The 22,090-nt window shown below is 48.9% G+C and overlaps 6 non-coding genes across 6 annotated transcripts; 5 read left to right on the forward strand and 1 right to left on the reverse strand.

Moving 5' to 3' along the window:
• The first annotated feature begins 12,918 nt into the window (after positions 1–12,918).
• On the forward strand, positions 12,919–12,991 carry trnav-cac (transfer RNA valine (anticodon CAC)). The gene has a single exon. It is a non-coding gene; the product is annotated as a tRNA-Val (tRNA).
• Positions 12,992–13,697: 706 nt separating this feature from the next.
• On the forward strand, positions 13,698–13,770 carry trnak-cuu (transfer RNA lysine (anticodon CUU)). Its single transcript has one exon. It is a non-coding gene; the product is annotated as a tRNA-Lys (tRNA).
• Positions 13,771–14,841: 1,071 nt separating this feature from the next.
• trnak-cuu (transfer RNA lysine (anticodon CUU)) lies at positions 14,842–14,914 on the forward strand. Its single transcript has one exon. It is a non-coding gene; the product is annotated as a tRNA-Lys (tRNA).
• A 2,156-nt stretch (positions 14,915–17,070) lies between these two features.
• Positions 17,071–17,143, forward strand: trnav-cac (transfer RNA valine (anticodon CAC)). Its single transcript has one exon. It is a non-coding gene; the product is annotated as a tRNA-Val (tRNA).
• Positions 17,144–17,855: 712 nt separating this feature from the next.
• trnak-cuu (transfer RNA lysine (anticodon CUU)) lies at positions 17,856–17,928 on the forward strand. Its single transcript has one exon. It is a non-coding gene; the product is annotated as a tRNA-Lys (tRNA).
• Positions 17,929–19,834: 1,906 nt separating this feature from the next.
• On the reverse strand, positions 19,835–19,917 carry trnal-cag (transfer RNA leucine (anticodon CAG)). Its single transcript has one exon. It is a non-coding gene; the product is annotated as a tRNA-Leu (tRNA).
• Positions 19,918–22,090: the final 2,173 nt, after the last annotated feature.

A 22,090-nucleotide genomic window follows, 5' to 3' on the forward strand; every position in this document is an offset into this window, starting at 1 on the left:
AAACACTCCCAGGACAGGTACAGCACGGGGTTAGATACAGAGTAAAGCTCCCTCTGCACTGTCTCCATCAAACACTCCCAGGACAGATACAGCACGGGGTTAGATACAGAGTAAAGCTCCCTCTACACTGTCCCCATCAAACACTCCCAGGACAGGTACAGCACGGGGTTAGATACAGAGTAAAGCTCCCTCTACACTGTCCCCATCAAACAATCTCAGGACAGGTACAGCACGGGGTTAGATACAGAGTAAAGCTCCCTCTGCACTGTCTCCATCAAACACTCCCAGGACAGATACAGCACGGGGTTAGATACAGAGTAAAGCTCCCTCTACACTGTCCCCATCAAACACTCCCAGGACAGGTACAGCACGGGGTTTGATACAGAGTAAAGTTCCCTCTACACTGTCCCCGTCAAACACTCCCAGGACAGGTACAGCACGGGGTTAGATACAGAGTAAAGCTCCCTCTGCACTGTCTCCATCAAACACTCCCAGGACAGATACAGCACGGGGTTAGATACAGAGTAAAGCTCCCTCTACACTGTCCCCATCAAACACTCCCAGGACAGGTACAGCACGGGGTTAGTTACAGAGTAAAGCTCCCTCTACACTGTCCCCATCAAACACTCCCAGGGCAGGTACAGCACGGGGATTAGATACAGAGTAAAGCTCCCTCCACACTGTCCCCATCAAACACACCCAGGACAGGTACAGCACGGGGTTAGATACAGAGTAAAGCTCTCTCTACACTGTCCCCATCAAACACTCCCAGGACAGGGACAGCACGGGGTTAGATACAGAGTAAAGCTCCCTCTACACTGTCCCCATCAAACACTCCCAGGACAGGTACAGCACGGGGTTAGATACAGAGTAAAGCTGTCTCTACACTGTCCCCATCAAACCCTCCCAGGGCAGGTACAGCACAGGGTTAGATACAGAGTGAAGCTCCCTCTACACTGTCCCCATCAAACACTCCCAGGACAGGTACAGCACGGGGTTAGATACAGAGTAAAGCCCCCTCTACACTGTCTCCATCAAACACTCCCAGGACAGGTACAGCACGGGGTTAGATACAGAGTAAAGCCCCCTCTACACTGTCCCCATCAAACACTCCCAGGACAGGTACAGCACGGGGTTAGATACAGAGTAAAGCCCCCTCTACACTGTCCCCATCAAACACTCCCAGGACAGGTACAGCACGGGGTTAGATACAGAGTGAAGTTCCCTCTACACTGTCCCCATCAAACCCTCCCAGGGCAGGTACAGCACAGGGTTAGATACAGAGTGAAGCTCCCTCTACACTGTCCCCATCAAACACTCCCAGGACAGGTACAGCACGGGGTTAGATACAGAGTGAAGCTCCCTCTACACTGTCCCCATCAAACACTCCCAGGACAGGTACAGCACGGGGTTAGATGCAGAGTGAAGCTCCCTCTACACTGTCCCCATCAAACACTCCCAGGACAGGTACAGCACGGGGTTAGATACAGAGTAAAGCCCCCTCTACACTGTCCCCATCAAACCCTCCCAGGGCAGGTACAGCACGGGGTTAGATACAGAGTGAAGCTCCCTCTACACTGTCCCCATCAAACACTCCCAGGACAGGTACACACAGACAGAGAGAATATAAGGATCAGAGAGGCTATAGTAACTCAGGGGTCGATGTCCCATCAATGTGTGTCAGATTGAAAGTGACAGTGTGAGTTAATTCATTGGGATCTCTGTCTTTGTGTCCAGTCCATGGACACCACCAATGCCTGAGTCCAGGCACTGATCAGCTGGTCAATTCTGATGCCAGTCCTCATACCAGTCCTGAAGCAGTCCAGGTACCATCCCTAATTCCAGTCCTGATACCAATCCTGATACCAGCCCTGATGTTAGGCCTCATTTCAGTCCTGATACCAGTCCTGATGCCACTCCTGGTGCCCGTCCTGATGCCCGTCCTTTGTGGGCTCACTGTCTCAGAGCCATGGCAACGCTTTCCGGCTGCGTCCTCGAACCGATCCGCGCGACTGACCATTTAACGCCTGCACGATCTTCCCAGCCCTGCAGGGGGACGCGAGGCCAGGCTGACCAGGAGAGGGAGGCCGACATGGAGGTGTACAGTGAGATCACAGCGTCCGCCAGGAGACCGGCGCCCGCCGAACCCCCGACGGAACCCGGGTGCCCGGGGGCCTGCTCAGGAATCCCTGGCGACACAGCAGAGTGCGGGCCACCGCTGTACAGCTACCCCTCATTCAACACCACTTACGTGTTCCTAAAAGCTGGAGGGGGATCCCCCCTCCCCCGAGCACCACGAGGCCTCAGTATAGGGGGCAGCGAGCACGGTGAGCAGGGGGGAAGCGGCGAGGGGGTGTTGGCGGGTGGGAGGGAGTGAGGGTCTCTGAGGGGGTGGGGGGGGGTCTCAGCAAGCCAGGTTACAATGTGGAGAGGGCAGCACTATTCGGGTATGAACCGTCATTTATTAACGCCCCCGAGGCTCCAGTCCATGGGATTTACCCGTCCCAGGGGCTCATGGGATTTACCCACCCCCTTGGGGGTTCATGGGATTTAAGGCGAGGGGGAGGGGAGTAGCCAAGTTGCTCTTGCAGAGGGCTGGCAGGGACAGGATGGGCTGAATGGCCTCCTTCTGTGCAGTAAACGTTCCACGCCCCGATGATTCTCCTCCGACTGGCAGCACCAGACCTTTGACAATGCCGGGGGCCCCCGCGAGTCACCTCCCGAAAAGCCGGCGCCTTTTACCATCGGGGACGCCATTTACAAGATGAAGGGGGGCTCAGTCTGTACACCCGAGCCCTGGTGGGGGGGTGGGGGGTGGGGGGGGACTGGAACCCCAGCCTTCTCGATGGAAGCGACAGTCCCAACAATGAGCTGCGCCGTCTCCTCAAGCCAACGCCCGATTGGATAAAACATCTTCTGGGAAATTCTCCGGCATTTCATTTCCTTCAAATTAAATGGCTTCCGGGGGGGCGGTATAGGAGGGAGGGAGGGGTAGAAGGATCTGCTGATGAGGGAGGGGTGGGAGGAGGTTCATGTGGGGAGTAATCACCAGTAAGGAGTAAGCTACTTGGGCCAAATGGCCTGTTCCTATGCTGTACGCAAACAACAGAGGAATAATACTAGCTGAAGGGACATGCTGTTTGATACGATTCTCCCAGTTGTTGGGAGGTGCGGGCTACATATCTAGCATCACACCAGCACTGACATTCATGGACCACATCACGTGTTCCTGTGACAAGGGAAAAACCCTTCCCCTGGCGTCCCTCAGCTGGGGAACAGTCAACGCTGAACCTCACTGAGTGACCAGAGACCAACAGGCTAGACAAGGTAGACAAGGGAGAAGCTTGTTCCCATTCGCTGATGGTACGGGGACCGGGGGAGTGGGGGCGGGAGGGGCACAGAGATAAGGCTTTGGGGTCACCGGTGGCGGTGGGGGGGTTGCGATTAAAATCAGGGATGCTCAAGAGGCCAGAATTGAGGGAGCGCAGAGATCTCGGAGAGTTGTGGGGCTGGGCGGGGCGGGTGGGGGGCGCTGGTGGCAGAGGTAGTGAGGGTGCGAGGACCATGGAGGGATTCGAAAACCAGGGTACTTAACCGAGTACCGATGTGGATGAGTGAGTACAGGGTGGGGCGAGGTGGTGGGGGGGTTGGTGAGAAGCGAATGGGACTTGGTGAGAGTTAGGACAGGGGGCAGCAGGATTACAGACACTCTCGGGCTTATGGAGGGCGGGAGATGAAAGACCCAAAATAGAACCAGGGATTGTCATAAAGAATTCGTGGTATAGTGAAAGACATCAGGAAATTAAATGGGTAGACAGACTCTGTGATAGGACAAAATCTACAGGTCTGAGGAAGGAGGTTAAATGGATGGTTGTTATATAGAATGACAATGAATGTACAGACTAGGAACAGGCCATTCAGCCTTCTCGCATCATTGCTTTATCTCACCCAATCAACATATCCTTCTATCCCTTTCTCCTTCATGTGTTTATCCAGGTTCCCCTTAAATGCATAATTTTTAATTCATTCATGGGATGTGGGCGTCATTGGCTGGGCCCAGCATTTATTGCCCATCCCTAATTGCCCCTTGAGAAGGTGGCGGTGAGCTGCCTTCTTGAGCCGCTGCAGTCCCTGTAGTGTAGGTACACCCACAGTGCTGTTAGGGAGGGAGTTCCAGGGTTTTGACCCAGCGACAGTGAAGGAACGGCCGATATATTTCCAAGTCAGGGTGGCGAGTGGCTTGGAGGGGAACTTCCAGGTGGTGGTGTTCCCCATCTATCTGCTGCCCTTGTCCTTCTAGATGGTAGAGGTCACGGGTTTGGGAGGTGCTGTCGAAGGAGCCTTGGTGAGTTGCTGCAGTGCATCTTGTAGATGGTACACACACTGCTGCTACTGTGCGTCGGTGGTGGAGGGAGTGAATGTTTGTGGATCGGGTGCCAATCCAGCGGGGATGCTTTGTCCTGCACGGTGTCAAGTTTCTTGAGTGTTGTTGGAGAGTATTCCATCGCACTCCGCGCTATTCACCTCAACCACTCCATTGATGGCTTTCTGCTGGGAAGAGGTTAGAAAACCAATTGGGCAGTTGGAGTTAAGATACAGATCTTTACGAATGTAAATTATAATCTGACTTTATAGGTTATTTCAGTAATAGAGCCACATGTTAATTAAATATCAACTATTTTTAATTGTATGCAAGTGAAGGGCATTAAATTGGGGTTTCACTTGAGCAGGTATAAAGAGACACGCACTCAAATTCGGATAGGTGAGTGAGGAGGTGTATGCTTGTAATCTGTCACTCTGTAAATAAATGTTTTTTGGAAAAGATTGACTCCAATTCGCCACCTTGTTTTCGTGAATATAACAGCACGAGCTTCATGATATGACAAGTCTTTATTAAAAGCAGACGCTAAGATACCACCATCTCTGCAAGACGATCGAGGCATTGGTCTCTCGGACTCTTACTGAGTCATCGGTTTGCGCTCCACGGGAAATGTGCCCCGATCGTTCCATCCTTGACCCGCACCGAGAAATGACTTGTGTGGCACAGTCGCTCCTCGATCCCATGGCTCTTGTTCTCAGGAGTTTGACTGACACTACAGGGCCCTTGGAAACTGAGGGAAATCTCATTCCAGCCTCCGATCCCACTGAGGGAAAGGAAGTAAGACTAGCCTTTATATAATGTTTTTCACGGCTACCGGACATCTCAAAGCGCCCCGTGGTACAGTGAAACACTTGAAGAAGAGTAGTCGGTGCTGTAATGTCGGAAAGACAGCAGCCAATTTGTGCACAGCAAGATCCCACAAACAGCATTTTTTTTTTTGTTTGTTTGTGATATCAATTGAGGGATAAAGACTGGTCAAGATTCTTGGGGGACTAAAACAGAAAGTGCTGGATAAACTCAGCCAGCCTAACAGCATCCGTGAAGCTTAAAAAAAAAGGCGGTAATGTTTTGATTCCTTATGACTCTTCTTCAGCTATAAGGACTCAGAATGTTAACTCTGTCTTTCTCTCCACAAGTTCTGTTTTTGTTTCAGGTTTCCAGCACCTGCAGTATTTTGCTTTTATCTAAGATTCTTAGGGGGTGGGGGGTGGGGTGCACTACCAACTGAGCCATGGCGGATTGCAGAGCTCCCTTCATGTCTGGTGGCACTCCGCAACCAGTCTGGATGGCCGTGGGCAAGGCAGCGGGTGGTTGGAAATGGGCAGTCGGTTCACAACCTGGTAGGACCACCCGGGACCACTGGAAAAAAACTTTGGCAGGCTTGGGATGAAACGGAAAATGCCGGAAATGCTCAGCAGCCCAGGCGGCCTGGGTGAGAATTAAGAGTTCGAGTCTTGGCTATTATTCTGCCAAAGGGTCATTTCTTGCTTCTCGGTCTGCGAGGTGCTGCCTGACCTGCTGAGTGTTTACAGCTCTCTCTCTTTTTATTTCAGCTTTCCGGCATCTGCAGCAGTTTGACTTTTTTCACAAGCTGCGGGCATTGCATATAGAAGGATAGGGTTACAGCGCAGAATGAGGCCATTCAGCCCCTCCAACCGTGCCAGCCTCTCTGTGATGCTGGGCAGGGCAAAGTCTTTCCATCGACAATGTCTAAATTCGCCTTAGGAAACTTGCTCCCCTGCGCCTCCCCCTGGCTATAATCAGGGCTGCTCCATCACCTGGCATTGCCCAGAGATGCAAAAGGGGACAACGGGTATGCTTCTTCTGGTGGTCGGACTGGAGGCGGGCGCTCCAGACATGAGCAGCCCAGTGAGTCCCTGCCCGCAAGCCAACTGAGTCATCGGACACAGCTCCGTCTCCCCTCTACCCCTCTTCTCCTCTCCCCTTCCCCGTTCTTCCACTCGCTGGGAGACGGGGGCAGGGGGGGGGTTTAGATTCATCCCTTGGCTGTTTTTTTCAGTCGCCCCTCCTCTATTCCTGGGTGCATGTGCCCCTGCGACCTGGGATCTGCCCAACAGAAAGATCCCATTTCAAAAGGAAAGGAAGACCTGCATTTATATAGCGCCTTTCGCAGCCACCGGAAGCCTCAAAGCGCTTTACAGTCAGTGAAGTTTGTTTTTGAAGTGCAAGTGTATCGCAGGAAACACGGTAAGCAATTTGCGCACAGCAAGCTCCCACAAACAGCAGTGTGATAAAGGCTGGGTCATCTGTTCTTGTGATGTTGGTTGAGGGATAAATATTGGCCCCCAGGACAGGGGAGGGGGGAGAACTTCCCCCACCCCCTCCCTGCTCTTCTTCGAAATAATGCCATGGGATCTTTTACATTCACTCGATCAGGCAGCTGGGGCCTCAATTTAACATCCCATCTAAAAGACAGCACCTCTGACAATGCAACACCTCCATCAGTCCCAACCTAGATTTTTGCCCTCAGGTTCTGGAGTGGGGCTTGAGCCCAGAAACTCAGGGGTGAGAGCGCTACCAACTGGGTCCCAGCTGGCACATGAGTTGATTTTCAAAAAAAAAGAGATCGGGAAACCAATGACGGACTGAGTAAGTGTGTAGTTCAGTCAGTGGCAGCTACCGGGTGTGGTGCTGAGTCACATAATCCAGAGAGAGCCCATAACCATCTGTCCCAATCCTTGATTATAACAGTGGATAGACAATGTCCCGGAACAGAGCCCTGTGGGGCGCTGCTAACCACTTCCAACCACTCTAAGGAACGCCCCTCAACTCTGACTCTGCCATTTCCTATCTCACCAGTTTTTAGTCCAATTAACTACCTTCCCTGCACTGATGATCCCTTTAAAATGCTTCCTGTAGTCTTCAATTGTTCTGTTTGATTAGTAAATCTGTTTATTATTGATGCTCACTGTGTTTGATTAGCTAAGCCTGGGTGTGGACTCTGAGCAAAGTAGACAAATTGTAGAAAGAGCCGGAAGCAAACAGCTGAAGCATGGAGCAGACATTTTAAAGCACTGTGAATAAAACCTGTTACATGCGTAGAAACTAGTGTCATATCTATCTAGATCAGAGCAATAAAATATGTACTTCCTGTAATGGTACTGTGTCAAAATGTCTCTCCTGCTTGTTCTCCCCCCTACTCATCAACTTTCGCAATTATGCTCCCATTCACACCCTCGTGCACTCTTCCTCCCTCTCACTCACTCGCCCTCAATTCCCGATTGGAACTCAGGTTGGAAATCGGAGTGAGACAGGAAGAACCCAGAAGCCCTCATAGTGTTCTCGAGAGTGAGACCCCAAATGACTCCCGGGACCTCCTTTTGATCTGGCTGACAGGGCTGGCCGTGTGATTACTAAGGCCGCATGGTCATTTTCCCTCAGGAGTGTCCAACGGCCTGTTTGAACCAGGCTGCACCTCTTCAGGTGAGGCCGCGGCCCCTGCGATCATGGTTTGTGGAAACGAGTGAGCTGAATTTGACTGTCTGTAATGAGGCACTGAGTCACTACCAGAGACCGCCCTGGAGGTCATAAGGTCGTAAGAAATAGGAGCCAGGAGGAGGCCATTTGGCTCCTCAAGCCTGTTCCCCCATTCAATAAGATCATGGCTGATCTGATTGTGGTATTGACTCTGCTTTCCTACTTGCACCCCATAACTCCTTTGGAGATCAACGATCTGTCTAACTCGGCCTTGAATATATTCAATGACCCAGCTTCCACTGCTCTCCGGGGTAGAGAATTCCAAAGATCAACAATCCTCTGAGAGAAGAAATTCCTCCTCATCTCTGTTCTTAACATGACTCCCCTTAAACTGTGCCTAGTCCTAGATTCCCCCACGAGAGGAAACGCCCTCTCAGCACCTACCTTCGCATCTTAATTGTTTCAATAAGATCACCGCTCATTCTTCTGAACTCCAATGAGTATAGGCCAAACCTGGTCAACCTTTCCTCATAAAACAAACCCCTTGATCCCAGGAATCAACCAAGTGAACCTTCTCTGAACGGCTTCCGATGCAGATATATCCTTCTTTAGATAAGATGACTAAAACTGTACACAGTGCTCCAGGTGTGGTCTCACCGACGCCCTGTACACTTGCAGTAAGTCTTCCCCACTTTTACACTCCACCACCCCCCCTTGCAATAAAGGCCAACATTCCACTTGCCCTCCTAATCACTTGCTGGACCTGCATGCTAAATTTTTGTGATTCGAGCATCAGGACACCCAGATCCCTCTGTACTGCATCATTCTGCAGTCTCTCTCTATTTAAATAATATTCTGCTTTTCTATTCTTGCTGCCAAAGTGGACAACCACTTGTTCTGTTCTGAGATACGTTCTTCTATCTTGGACTCTAGGCATGGGACTTCATTCTCAGACAGACTCGGAGCAGACTCGATGGGCCGAATGGCCTAATTTGTGCTCCTATGTCTTATGGTCTACACTGATATCTGCTTAACACTTGTTCATTAGTACTACTCGAGAGAGAGAAAGAGAGAGAGAGTCTAATACATGATGGGCTGATGTCAGTGGTAGATCGTGATCTATGTCATACATTAGCATATCCCAGCTGTTAACACTTTACAACATCTGCCCAAATGTTTGCCCTCATGGGGGAGGTCAGGGTAAGGAAGGGGGTAATGTCGTCTCCACCGACCCCCCACCCACAACATCCGCAGATTTTCTCACAAGACCACTCAAGCAGGGCTGGATTAAGCTGTCAGACACTCACACACACTAAACGTTGCCCTCTGGCACTGACACTCACACCCTTACATCTAAACTCACTGCTTCCTGCTTACGCTCATCCTTCTCTCAATCGACCCCTCCCCTGGTTCACAACAGTACTTTTCCAATAAGCATGAGACACTCGATGGTGAAGAACACGGGATAGACTCGATTGATGTCTAGCATTGGTGACCGACCCAACATAGGAACAGGGGGAGGCCATTCAGCCCCTCCACCCTGTCCTGCCGCCATACAATGAGATTATGGCTGATCTGTGACCTAACCCCTTTGCCCCATATCCCCCCCACACCCTAATGGTTAACAACATCTTATCAATCTCAGATTTAATGTGAATAATTGGTCTAACATCAGTTGCCGTTTGCGGAAGTGAGGTTAAAACTTCTCGATGGGCCGAATGGCCTAATTTCTGCTCCTATGTCTTATGGTCACCCTTTGTGTGTGGAAGTGTTCCCTAATTCCAATCCTGAATGGTCTAACTCTACTTTGAAACTCTGACCCCGAGTCCCAGACTTCCCAAGCCAGCGGAAATAGTTTCTCTCTTATCGGCTCAATCTGTTCCCCTTAACATCTTAAAAAAAACCTTGATCAAATCACCCCTTACCCTTCTAAATGCCGGGGAATACAGGCCTAGTTTGTGAAGTGTCTCCTTGTAGCTTAAACCTTGGTGTCCAGGTCTCATTCCGGTAAATCTGCACTATGTTCCCTCCGGGGCCATATGTATCCTTCCTATGGTGTGGTGGCCCTGCTTACAGTAACTCCAGGTGTGGTCTAACCAGGGCTTTGTAGGGCAGGATCATGACTTGTACTTTACTCCTTTGTATTCTAGTCCTCCAGAACCCCATGGGCCTTTTGTATTATTTCCTCTAGCTGTTCTAGATATTTTAATGCCCGCTGGGCCTGGACCCCCCAAACCTCTTTGGACTCCCACTGCTTGTAGATTTTCACCATTCACAAAGTCTCCCCATCCTATTAGTTTCAAAGTGAATGACTTCACATCTGCCGAAATCGAAATCCATTTGTCAAATTTTACTCCCTCACTGAACCATTAATAGCTCTTTTGTATTTTGACCCTCGCTAGTGATCTATCTCCACTGCTTACAATGCTGCCTCTCCCTGTGTTCCCCGACACCAGGCACAAGAGAGCCTTTTCAGTTCTCTATCTCCCCAGCCCTCCAAAGAGCTATTGAAGGCCATGTCCTTCTATACACCAAAGGTACATGTCAGACCTCCTGATGTATCCATTCCCAAATCCTTTGAAGACAGTCCATTCATGTAAACTGCTGTTCACCCCATAGCTGCCTCCCTCAAACAAAATGTCCTGACCGAAATGTTCTTGAATCATTTGAAGAACAGGCTTTGTTAACCCTTATCTTTCCATCCTGGAATGAACTGACATGTGAATGGTGTGGCAGTGATAATGTCACCTAACCTGCAATTTTGAGGTCCCCCTCCCAGGCTAACACTCTGGGGCACTCAATTGATAGTTCTGATGCACTCAGTTGATAGTTCTGATGCACTAAGTTGATAGTTCCGATGAAGAGTCATACGGACTCGAAACGTAACCTCTGTCTTCCTCTCCACAGATGCTGTCAGACCTGCTGAGTTTTTCCGGCAATTTTTGTTCTTGTAACACTCTGGGGGCATGGGTTCAAATCCCACTGTGGGGTAGTGGGGAGGGTTAAACTAATGAATTGGGAATGGAGAGCTTGCCTCAGTAACGATCATGATGATGTTATCACTGATTGTGGTAAAAGCTCAGATGGTTTACAAATTTCCCTTTAGGGAAGGAAATCTGCCATCCTTACCTGGTCTGACCTTTATGTGGCTCTAGAGCCACAAGAAGGTGGTTAACTTTCAGCCGCCCTCAGGGGTAATTAGGGAAGGGCAGCAAATGCTGCCAGCTACAAATGAACCAGAAAAACAAACGGATCCCTCTCACTCTGTTTAGCTACCAATTTTCGATGTCATGTGTTTCTTCAAACACTAAAGGTGGAAGATAAGATAAGATTTTGCCTGATGATCCTTCTTATACACCCTATTTGTCTTGGATGGCAAGAGTGCGAAAATATTAACCCTTAACACCCCAGGTTAGCCTGACACAGAATGAGGCCATTGGTCATGTATGAAGCAGCTGAAGATGGTTGGGCCGAGGACACTACCCTGAGGAACTCCTGCAGTGATGTCCTGGAGCTGAGTTGACTGACCTCCAACCACCACAACCATCTTCCTTTGTGCTAGGTATGACTCCAACCAGCATAGAGTTTTCCCCCTGATTCTCATTGACTCCAGTTTTGCTCGGGCTCCTTGATGCCACACTCGGTCAAATGTTGCCTCGATGTCGAGGGCAGTCACTCTCACCTCGCCTCGGGAGTTCAGCTCTTTCATCCATGTTTGAACCAAGGCTGTAATGAAGTCAGGAGCTGAGTGGCCCTGGCAGAACCCAAACTGGGCGTCAGTGAGCAGGCTATTGCTAAGCGAGTGCCACTTGACAGCCATTCAGCCCATCATGTAAATGCTGGCTCTCTGCAAAAGGAACTCTCCTACTCCCACTCCTCCCCAGACCATCATTTTTTTTTCTTTTCTGCTATTTATCCAATTCCTTTTTCAAAACTGCGACTGAATCCCCCTCCACCACACTCTCAGGCAGTGCTACAACACTGGCATCTACGCAGCTGTGTGGGCATTTTCCCAGGTATACCCTGACCACCAAAAAGCAGGGCAAATCCAACCCGGCCAATTACTGCCCCATCAGTCTACTCTCGATCATCAGGGAAGTGATGGAAGGTGTCATCAACAGTGCTATCAAGAGGCACTCGCTTAGCAATAGCCCGCTCACTGACGCCCAGTTTGGGTTCTGCCAGGGCCATTCAGCTCCTGACCTCATTACAGCCTTGGTTCAAACATGGACAAAAGAGCTGAACTCCCGAGGCGAGGTGAGAGTGACTGCCCTTGACATCAAGGCAGCATTTGACCGAGTGTGGCATCAAGGACCCCTAGCAAAGCTGGAGTCAATAGGAATCATGGGGAAAGCATTCCACCCAAGTGGGATGAAAAGGGAGCAGACATCCAAAACCCTCTAAGGAGTGTGAAAGGCCCCATCTCCTCCCGACTTTCACATTATCTTGAAACTCGTCAAAAGTCCCTGACATGAGATATCAGAATGCAACTATCTGTTCCACAAAGGTTGACATGGGTATTCAAATTCCTCTGGCATATACAGCCAGTAGGACTTTTAAGGATTGTTTTACCGAGCCAGAGAGATCGCAAGGAGAGAACAGAGTTGCCGTACTGAAAAGCTGTAAGAAAGCCGTCTTTCTCTCCCTCTCTCTCTCTCTCTTTCTCTCTCGAGTACTGCACCCGGGTTTGCAAAGTTACCATCCTGAGAACAGAAAGCTACTGCAAACTGAATCCCTAATAAAAAAGTGAGGTTTGCTCCACACAACTACATCCAAGAAGGCAACCGAACAGAACTGGCTGCAATGCGGAATTATTTGCATCGTGAACAGCCAAACAACCGTACGTTTCTTCGCTTGTCTTCTTCGTTACCTGTGAAACCTCTTGAAGCCTATCCTCTTACTCTTCCACCTGTCCTAGGGCGTGCGGGGGCCCGAGGAACGCATCTGAACGCTTTTCTTAATTCGGGACGGAGCGTCAATAAACTTACCTTGTTCGACTGCCAAAAGTGACGAAAAACTATCAACAAAAAAAAAGAATCACACGTTGTGGGGCTCCTGCAGCGTTGGTAAGGCAAAGTAGAACCACAACAATTACAGGAGTTTCCATAGTGTAGTGGTTATCACATTCGCCTCACACGCGAAAGGTCCCCGGTTCAATCCCGGGTGGAAACATTATGTGACGAAGTTGTTTTTCAACCTCGAGTTACTCATTCGTTGTTATGTCACAGTTTTGCTGTCATGACAGCCAACACTTCAATCCAGACTGGACATTGAAGTGTGTGCAAAGTAAAATAGCAGCGAGAGTTCCCCACACACAAACCACAAAATAGCTTCTGAGAACAGGGGTGGGTGGATGGATGTGGCGCAAGTTTAGTTCAACCCGAGGAGAGACTCGGCGCCTGGCAGGAACCGGGGGGCACCGGGAAGAAGATAATTAAATTGAGGCCCAGGCTCGGGGCCTATCCCTTCCCCGAGGAGGCAGCAGCAACAGCCTCAGGGACAGACCGGGGCCGAACTCGAGTTTAAAAACAGGGGACAAAATCCTGACAGTGACGTCACAGGAAAGCTGTGAGTTGTTTGGCCGGTGAGAATTGCAGCTGTGTTTCCCCTCTCCAGAGTTAGGGAGTTAGTCTAAGCAGCCGGGAGACTAAAAACGTGAACAATTTGAAGGAAAGCATCCAGTTAGCGTTTATTGGGCACAGGCAGTTGCTGTAAGTGCTCTGAGGGGAAGCAGTGGCTGAGTGAGAGACCAGTTTACTGTCGTTAGCAAATTGATATCTCTCCTTCGCTGGTCACTCATCTAAACCATTGACAGATAGAATCCTGGTGACAAAACAATCTCACTGCAGTAACTGATAAGGACAAGCACTTCCTTCAGGCCCGGCTAGCTCAGTCGGTAGAGCATGAGACTCTTAATCTCAGGGTCGTGGGTTCAAGCCCCACGTTGGGTGGCTGTTTCTTTTTAAACACACATCCACCATTCAACAGATCCAGCCCCGTCTCTGAATTTCCCTGAGATTTAACTAAACTTGCACCAAATTCCTGCTCTCGCAACCTATCAACGTTTTAAACTACACTCTTAAAATACAATCTGAAAAATCACATGTGGCTACCACCTCAACACATCCAAAGCACAAAGTAAATCCTTCAACTTTCCACTCTCTCTCACCAGCAACTGCTTTCATTCTGCAAAAGAAGGTTATCCAGAAATGAAACTGATTTAAACAACTATCTAATGTCCAGACTGGATTCATATGAGTAATAATTCAATAAAATTACTTTCGCTTCATGAGAAACTTCTATAAAAGTTTGGATAAAACTCCAGCACAGTTCTTTAGCGACCCCTGGCGGGCGAGTGATTGGGGTTTACCCACAGGCTAAAAGACAATTGTTTCAATGATCGGGACTGAAACTCTAACCGTGTGTTGGGGGGAATGAAAGCGGTTCTCACTGAGGGAGAGCGGTTATAGTGCTAGGATTTACTCTGTGGTTTTCATGTGGTGAACTGTCCCTCACAGCTGGCTTTACACCTGGTAGTTTTTAGGGACATTGTTAAAATGTTGTTTTGCCAGTGAGAGTGGGAATGTGGCTCAAGTCCAGTGAAATGGAAAGAGGAATTCAGAGCTGGGGTTTGCCTGTGAAACAAAGATAAATATTCATAGAAAAAAGGGGCTATAAAGAGTAACAGCCTGACAGTGACATCACAGGAAAGCTGTGAGTTGTTTGGCCGGTGAGAATTGCAGCTGTGTTTCCCCTCTCCAGAGTTAGGGAGTTAGTCTAAGCAGCCGGGAGACTAAAAACGTTAACAATTTGAAGGAAAGCATCCAGTTAGCGTTTATTGGGCACAGGCAGTTGCTGTAAGTGCTCTGAGGGGAAGCAGTGGCTGAGTGAGAGGCCAGTTTACTGTCGTTAATAAATTGATATCTCTCCTTCGCTGGTCACTCATCCAAACCATTGACAGATAGAATCCTGGGGAAAACAATCTCAATGCAGTAACTGATAAGGACAAGCACTTCCTTCAGGCCTGGCTAGCTCAGTTGGTAGAGCATGAGACTCTTAATCTCAGGGTTGTGGGTTTGAGCCCCACGTTGGGCGACTGTTCCTTTTAAACACACATCCACCATTCGACAGATCCAGCCCCATCTCTGAATTTCCCTGACATTTCACTGGACTTGCACCAAGTTCCTTCTCTCACCAGCTTCTGGACTTTCAGAAGGCTTTCGACAAAGTCCCACATAAGAGATTGGCGTGTAAAATTAAAGCGCATGGGATTGGGGGTAGGGTATTGAGATGGATAGAAAACTGGTTGGCAGACAGGAAACAAGGAGTAGGAATAAACGGGTCTTTTTCCGAATGGCAGGCAGTGACTAGTGGGGTACCGCAGGGATCGGTGCTGGGACCCCAGTTATTCACAATATATATTAATGATTTCAATGAGGGAATTAAATGTAATATCTCCAAATTTGCAGATGACACAAAGCTGGGTGGGAGGGTGAGCTGTGAGGGGGATGCAGAGATGCTTCAGTGTGATTTGGGCAAGCTGAGTGAGTGGGCAAATGCATGGGAGATGCAGTATAATGTGGATAAATGTGAGGTTATCCATTTTGGCAGCAAAAAGCAGGAAGGCAGGTTATTATCTGAATGGCCATAAATTGAGAGAGTGGAATGTGCAACGAGACCTGGGTGTCCTCGTACACCAGTCGCTGAAGGTAAGCATGCAGGTGCAGCAGGCGGTAAAGAAGGCAAATGGTATGTTGGCCTTCATAGCCAGAGGATTCGAGTACAGGAACAGGGATGTCTTGCTGCAATTGTACAGGGCCTTGGTGGGACCACCCCTGGAATATTGTGTGCAGTTTTGGTCTCCTTATCTGAGGAAGGATATTCTTGATATAGAGGGACTGCAGCGAAGGTTTACCCGACTGATTCCTGGGATGGCGGGACTGACATATGAGGAGAGATTGAGTCGGTTAGGATTATATTCGCTGGAGTTCAGAAGAATGAGGGGGGATCTCATAGAAACCTATAAAATTCTAACAGGACTAGACAGGGTAGATGCAGGAAGGATGTTCCCGATGGTGGGGAGTCCAGAACCAGGGGTCACAGTCTGAGGATATGGGGTAGACCATTTAGGACTGAGGTCACAACTGGACACTGGAAGCTGTTCCCATTGCTGGGGAAGGGTTACTGCAGCTGTACAGGGCCTTGGTGAGACCACAGCTGGAGTATTATGTGCTGGTTTGACCTCCTTACCTAAGAGAGATAATGCTTGCCTTAGAGAGAGTGCAGTGAAAGTTCACCAGACTGATTCCTGGGATGGCGGGATTGTCGAATGAGGAGAGATTGGGCCGACTAGGCCTGTAATCACTGGAGTTTAGAAGAATGAGAGGGGATTTCATTGAAACGTATAAAATTCTGACAGGGCTGGACAGACTGGATGCAGGGATGATGTTTCCTCTGGCTGGAGGGGCGTCTAGAACAAGGGGTCACAGACTCAGGATACGGGGTAGGCCATTTAGGGCTGAGATGAGGAGAAACATTTTCACTCAGAGGGATGAAGAAACTTTTATAAAATTCAATTATGGGATGTGGGCTTCACTGGCTGGGCCAGCATTTATTGCCCCTTGAGAAGGTGGTGGTGAGCTGCCTTCTTGAGCCGCTGCAATCCCTGTGGTGTAGGTACATCCACAGTGCTGTTAGGGAGGGAGTTCCGGGATTTTGACCCAGCGACAATGAAGGAACGGCCGATATATTTCCAGGGCAGGATGGTGAGTGGCTTGGAGGGGAACTTCCAAGTGGTGGTGTTGCCTGTGGAATTCTCTACCACAGGAGGCTGTGGAGGCCAAGTCACTGAATACAGTTCGGAAGGAAATAGATATATTTCTAGACTCTAACGGTGTCAAGGGGCATGGAGAGAGAGCGGGAGTACGGCGCTGAGATAGAGGGTCAGCCATGAACATATTGAATGGCAGAGCAAACTCGAAGGGCCAAATGGCCAACTCCTGATCCTATTTTCTATGTCCCTTTGGTCATAATAACAGGATTTATTTTGTGCTTTTCATGTCCCTCAAAGCTGACTTTACAAGTGGGAGTTGAAGAGATGATGTTAAAATGTTTTTTGCTGGTGAGAGTGGGAATGTGGTAAAAGTTCAGTGAAATGGAAGAGGAATTCAGAGCTGGGGTTTGCCTGTGAAACAAAGAGAAATATTCAGAGAGAAAAGGAACAGTAAAGGATAACAACCCCAGTCACAGGAGTTTCCATAGTGTAGTGGTTATCACGTTCGCCTCACACGCGAAAGGTCCCCGGTTCGATCCCGGGTGGAAACATTATTGGACAATCTTGTGTTTCTCCCTCAAGTTACCTCTACAATGTTTAGGCCACAATTTTTGCTGTCATGACAACCAACACTTCAACCCACATTCCTGAAATATTCGTGTCGAATGAGATAAGAGCGAGAGTTCCCCACACACAAACCACAAAATAGCTTCTGAGAACAGGGGTGGGTGGATGTGGCGCAGGTTTAGTTCAACCCGAGGAGAGACTCGGCACCTGGAGTGGGCCTGGCAGGAACCGGGGGCACCGGGAAGAAGATAATTAAATTGAGGCCCAGGCTCGGGGCCTATCCCTTCCCCGAGGAGGCAGCACCAACAGCCTCAGGAACAGACCGAGGACAACTCGAGTTTAAAAACAGGGGACAAAATCCTGACAGTGACGTCACAGGAAAAGCTGTGAGTTGTTTGGCCGGTGAGAATTGCAGCTGTGTTTCCCCTCTCCAGAGTTAGGGAGTTAGTCTAAGCAGCCGGGAGACTAAAAACGTGAACAATTTGAAGGAAAGCATCCAGTTAGCGTTTATTGGGCACAGGCAGTTGCTGTAAGTGCTCTGAGGGGAAGCAGTGGCTGAGTGAGAGACCAGTTTACTGCCGTTAGCAAATTGATATCTCTCCTTCGCTGGTCATTCATCTAAACCATTGACAGATAGAATCCTGGTGACAAAACAATCTCACTGCAGTAACTGATAAGGACAAGCACTTCCTTCAGGCCCGGCTAGCTCAGTCGGTAGAGCATGAGACTCTTAATCTCAGGGTCGTGGGTTCGAGCCCCACGTTGGGCGATTGTTCCTTTTAAACACACATCCACCATTCAACAGATCCAGCCCCGTCTCTGAATTTCCCTGAGATTTAACTAAACTTGCACCAAATTCCTGCTCTAGCAATCTATCAACGTTTTAAACTACACTCTTAAAATGCAATCTGAAAAATCACATGTGGCTACCGCCTCAACACGTCCAAAGCACAAAATAAATCCTTCAACTTTCCACTCTCCCTCACCAGCAACTGCTTTCATTCTGCAAAAGAAGGTTATCCAGAAACAAAACTGATTTAAACGACTATCTAATGTTCAGACTGGATTCATATTGGTAATAATTCAATAAAATTACTTTCATGTTATGAGGATCTTCTATAAAAGTTTGGATGAAACTCCAGCACAGTTCTTTAGCGACCCCTGGTGGGCGAGTGATTGGGGTTCACCCACAGGCTAAAAGACAATTGTTTCAATGATCGGGACTGAAACTCTAACCGTGTGTTGGGGGGAATGAAAGCGGTTCTCACTGAGGGAGAGCGGTTACAGTGCTAGGATTTACTCTGTGGTTTTTCATGTGGTGAACTGTCCCTCACAGCTGGCTTTACACCTGGTAGTTTAGGAGACGGGATGTAAATGTGGGTTTGCCGGTGAGGGCAGGAAAGTGGTATCAAGCTTAGAGAAAAGTGAGAGGAATTCATCTGTGAAACAAAGATAAATATTTCAGGAAAATTGAGCTGAAAGGATGAAATCTCTCAATCCCAGGAGTTTCCGTAGCTTTGTGGTTACACTCGTCTTGTGTCCGGATGATCCCCAGTCCGATCCGGAGCGGAAACGCTCAGTGATAAAATCTTTCTTTCCTCCCTCAAGTGACCCGTTCGAAGTTGCACCATTTTATTTTATTTTTTTTGCCATCACGACAACCACTGTTTCCATCCAAATTCCCGAAATACAGGGTGCAACATGAAACCGGAGCGAGAGTTCGCCACAGACGGAAGCGGAAAACTTCCCCCCTGAGAGCGGGAATGTGGTGCAGGTTCCGTTAGACGTCACGGGAATGCGGGGCTGGAGTCGACGCGTGAGGGGGAAAATTCCCACTCAACAGGAAGCATTTGCCCAACACAGGGCTATGAATCTATGCGGTCAGAGGGCACAGGTCTCATGACCTATTGACTGAGCTGGCCAGGACTGAAGTGCTTAGCTTCCCTTATCACCTATCGCAGCTTCCCCAGTGACCTATATCTAAACACTTGTTAAACATTCTTTTGTACAAACAGCCAATGTTTTACGTTGCTGAACGCGATCGATTCCCTGTTAGAAGCTGCTGCGTCCAAAGCTGCCCATTCTGACCGTCTGCAGTTGACGTGTGGGAGATTATCGCAGGATCCTCCTGCTGCAGCCGCCTCGACGAATCACAGCAGATTTAAGCCGCGAGAGACGGAGACAAAGGCACCGATTATTGACTGTCCCCCAAGGCGAGACAAACTGGGAGAAGTCAGCAAGTGAGACTTGCCCCGTGTGGAGACGGTCAGTCAGCAGTCAGACTAGCTGAGTGGTCTCAGACACGGCTTTGAGTCTGCAGTCTCCTGTCGGGGAGTTGGAAAATCACTCACAATGTTAGTTGTTAAGAGGCAGAATTCTTTCGTTAGCTTCATCGAGTGAAGGTCATCGTTTATTTTTCTGGTGGTTGATTTGCTCCCAGCAGAATTGGCGATTGAGCCTTTAGTCGATACTGTTTGAGTGTCACAACGTGGCCATAACGTATAAAGAAAGAGAGGCATTCCACAATATAAACACAAGCATTAGCAATTCCCAGCCTCGTGGTGCAGCAGTAGCGTGTCTGACTCTAGATCAGGAGGTCGTGTGTTCAAATCGCGTCTGGGTCAGTGTCCCTTTTATCACAGAATGAATTGTGCGCAGTTATTGGAAAAATGAAATGTCAGGAGTGGGATTTGAACCCACGCCTCCAGGGGAGACTGCGACCTGAACGCAGCGCCTTAGACCGCTCGGCCATCCTGACTGTAGGGGTCAACCTTTCCACTCATTACTTCCACACTTAGGAAGTGACGTTGACTCTGGGTGGTTGGTTCAGTAAGGTGGCATTTACTGGGCACACGCGATTGCTGTAAGTGCTCGGGTGAGAGGAGGCAGTGGCAGAGTGAGTCAGTAATAGGCCACCAGCCAATTGTGTGACCTTCGAGTGGGGTCCAATTTCACCCTTACCTCACCCTCCACCCAGCATGGACACTGTGCCGCTGGCTTCTCGTTTCTAATACTCGCCTCAACGAGCTTTCTCTCTCCAACTGTACTTAGCAACGCCTTTTGGTTCCTGGACTTCTACTCTTGGCCCGACCCACTCATGAATCCTTCTGTCCATCCCGCTGACTCCAAGCATCCTCCGCCATCCCCACATTTCAAAAGCCGCTCTCCCCCTCTCGCCCTCTGTCTTCAGGGACCCGCTCTAACACCCACAGAGCGGACACTTCCGCGCTGGTGACCGGACACGTCTCGGAGCAGTGCAAAAACTTAAGAGCCAGGCTTTTCGGGAGTGAAATTAGGAAACACTTCCACACGCAAAGGGTGGGAGAAGCTCGCAATGTTTTTCCACAAGTGGCAAAATGATGCTAGATTGCTAATTTTAAATTATTGTTAAACAAAGGTATAATGGGATATCGGACAAAGACGGAGATATGGAGCTAGGTCACAGCTCAGCCACGATCTGATTGAGTGACAGAACAGGTCCAATAGGCTAAATGGCCTCCTCCCATTCCTATGTTCACATCCATACCCTATGAGGACATGTATCTCTCACCGTATTCTGCATAGATTAGACATTTCTCTCAGTCATTTGGCACAGAGCTTGAATCTTGCTGAAAAGAGGCACATGTTGCCGAAGCTTTTCGTCTTGCACTCATCAGGACAAATGCAAGAATGTCAAATTTCAAATGCTCGGGGCAATTTATACCGCAGGAATACACCAGCAGCTTTTTCATTGATTCTTTCCTGGGATGTGTCGCTGGCATCGCCAACATTTGTTGCCCGTCCCTAATTGCCCTTGAACCGAGTGGCTTGCTGGGACATTTCAGAGTCAACCACACATTGCTGTGGGTCTGGAGTCACATATCAGCCAGACTGGGCAAGGGTAGCAGATTTCCTTCCCTAAAGGGCATTAGGGAACCAGACGGGTTTTTTAGGCTTATGGTTTTGTTTGAGACTAGCATTCAATTCCAGATTTACTAATTGAGGTTAAATTCCACCAGATGCTGTGGTGGGATTTGAACCTATTTCCCCAGAGCATTAGCCTGGGCCTCTGAATTACTAGCTCAGTGACATTACTAACTGCTGCTAACAACCAATTTAGTATAATCATTCGAGCTGGTAATGTGGCTCATTTATACCTGCTAGAGGTGACGTACGTTCATACACAGGGGCCCATGCTCTGCAAATAAAAGGAATATGTTCAAGCCTTGCACCTTTTTGAATTACTCGGGAGCTTGGGGAGCCTATAGCTCCCTGTCACTTTCTCCATGGCAACACCTCGGCCAATCTGATTCGACTTGCCGGCCAATCAGCACCCTCTCCTCCTGTGGTATAAATTGTTTAGATCATTTGAAATTTGGCATTCTTGCATTTGTCCTAATGGGCGCGAGATGAAAAACTTCGGCAGCATGCCTCTCTTTCCAGCAAAATTTATCTTCTAATTCCTGCGATTTCCCTGCTTGGAAACGACTCGTGTACACTGCGTACACGCGTGTTCAATGATTCACATCAGTGGCAATTGAACAGATCCCTTGCCAAATCAGCTAAATCCCACTTCGGATCCTGCATCTTCCTAAATCAGTCCAGCTAATTATTTGGCACAGGGGTTGGCCAATAGGATTTGGACGTTTGCTAAACATATGGCAATCAAGGCACCATATTCGCCACACAATGCAAAAAATATGTAAAATGTGGGAGTGCGGTGGCCTCGGCTACTGCAGGGAACCCCTTTGGTGCTGGAAGGGTTAATGGGAAGTTAATTGTACACCTCGGCTTAAGAGAAAAATACTACCACCTTGAGGTGAATACAATCTTGCGAGTTGGTATTCTAAAATTCTGAGGAAAAAGGAAATTACTTGAAATTCAGAAGGATTCTAGGAAAACCAAAAGGCGTAAACACGCGGTCTAGATGGTTCCAATGGATAAAAAGGGGT

The sequence above is a fragment of the Cetorhinus maximus genome, chromosome 34, assembly GCF_964194155.1.
Source record: "Cetorhinus maximus chromosome 34, sCetMax3.hap1.1, whole genome shotgun sequence".
Taxonomy (NCBI): Eukaryota; Metazoa; Chordata; class Chondrichthyes; order Lamniformes; family Cetorhinidae; genus Cetorhinus; species Cetorhinus maximus.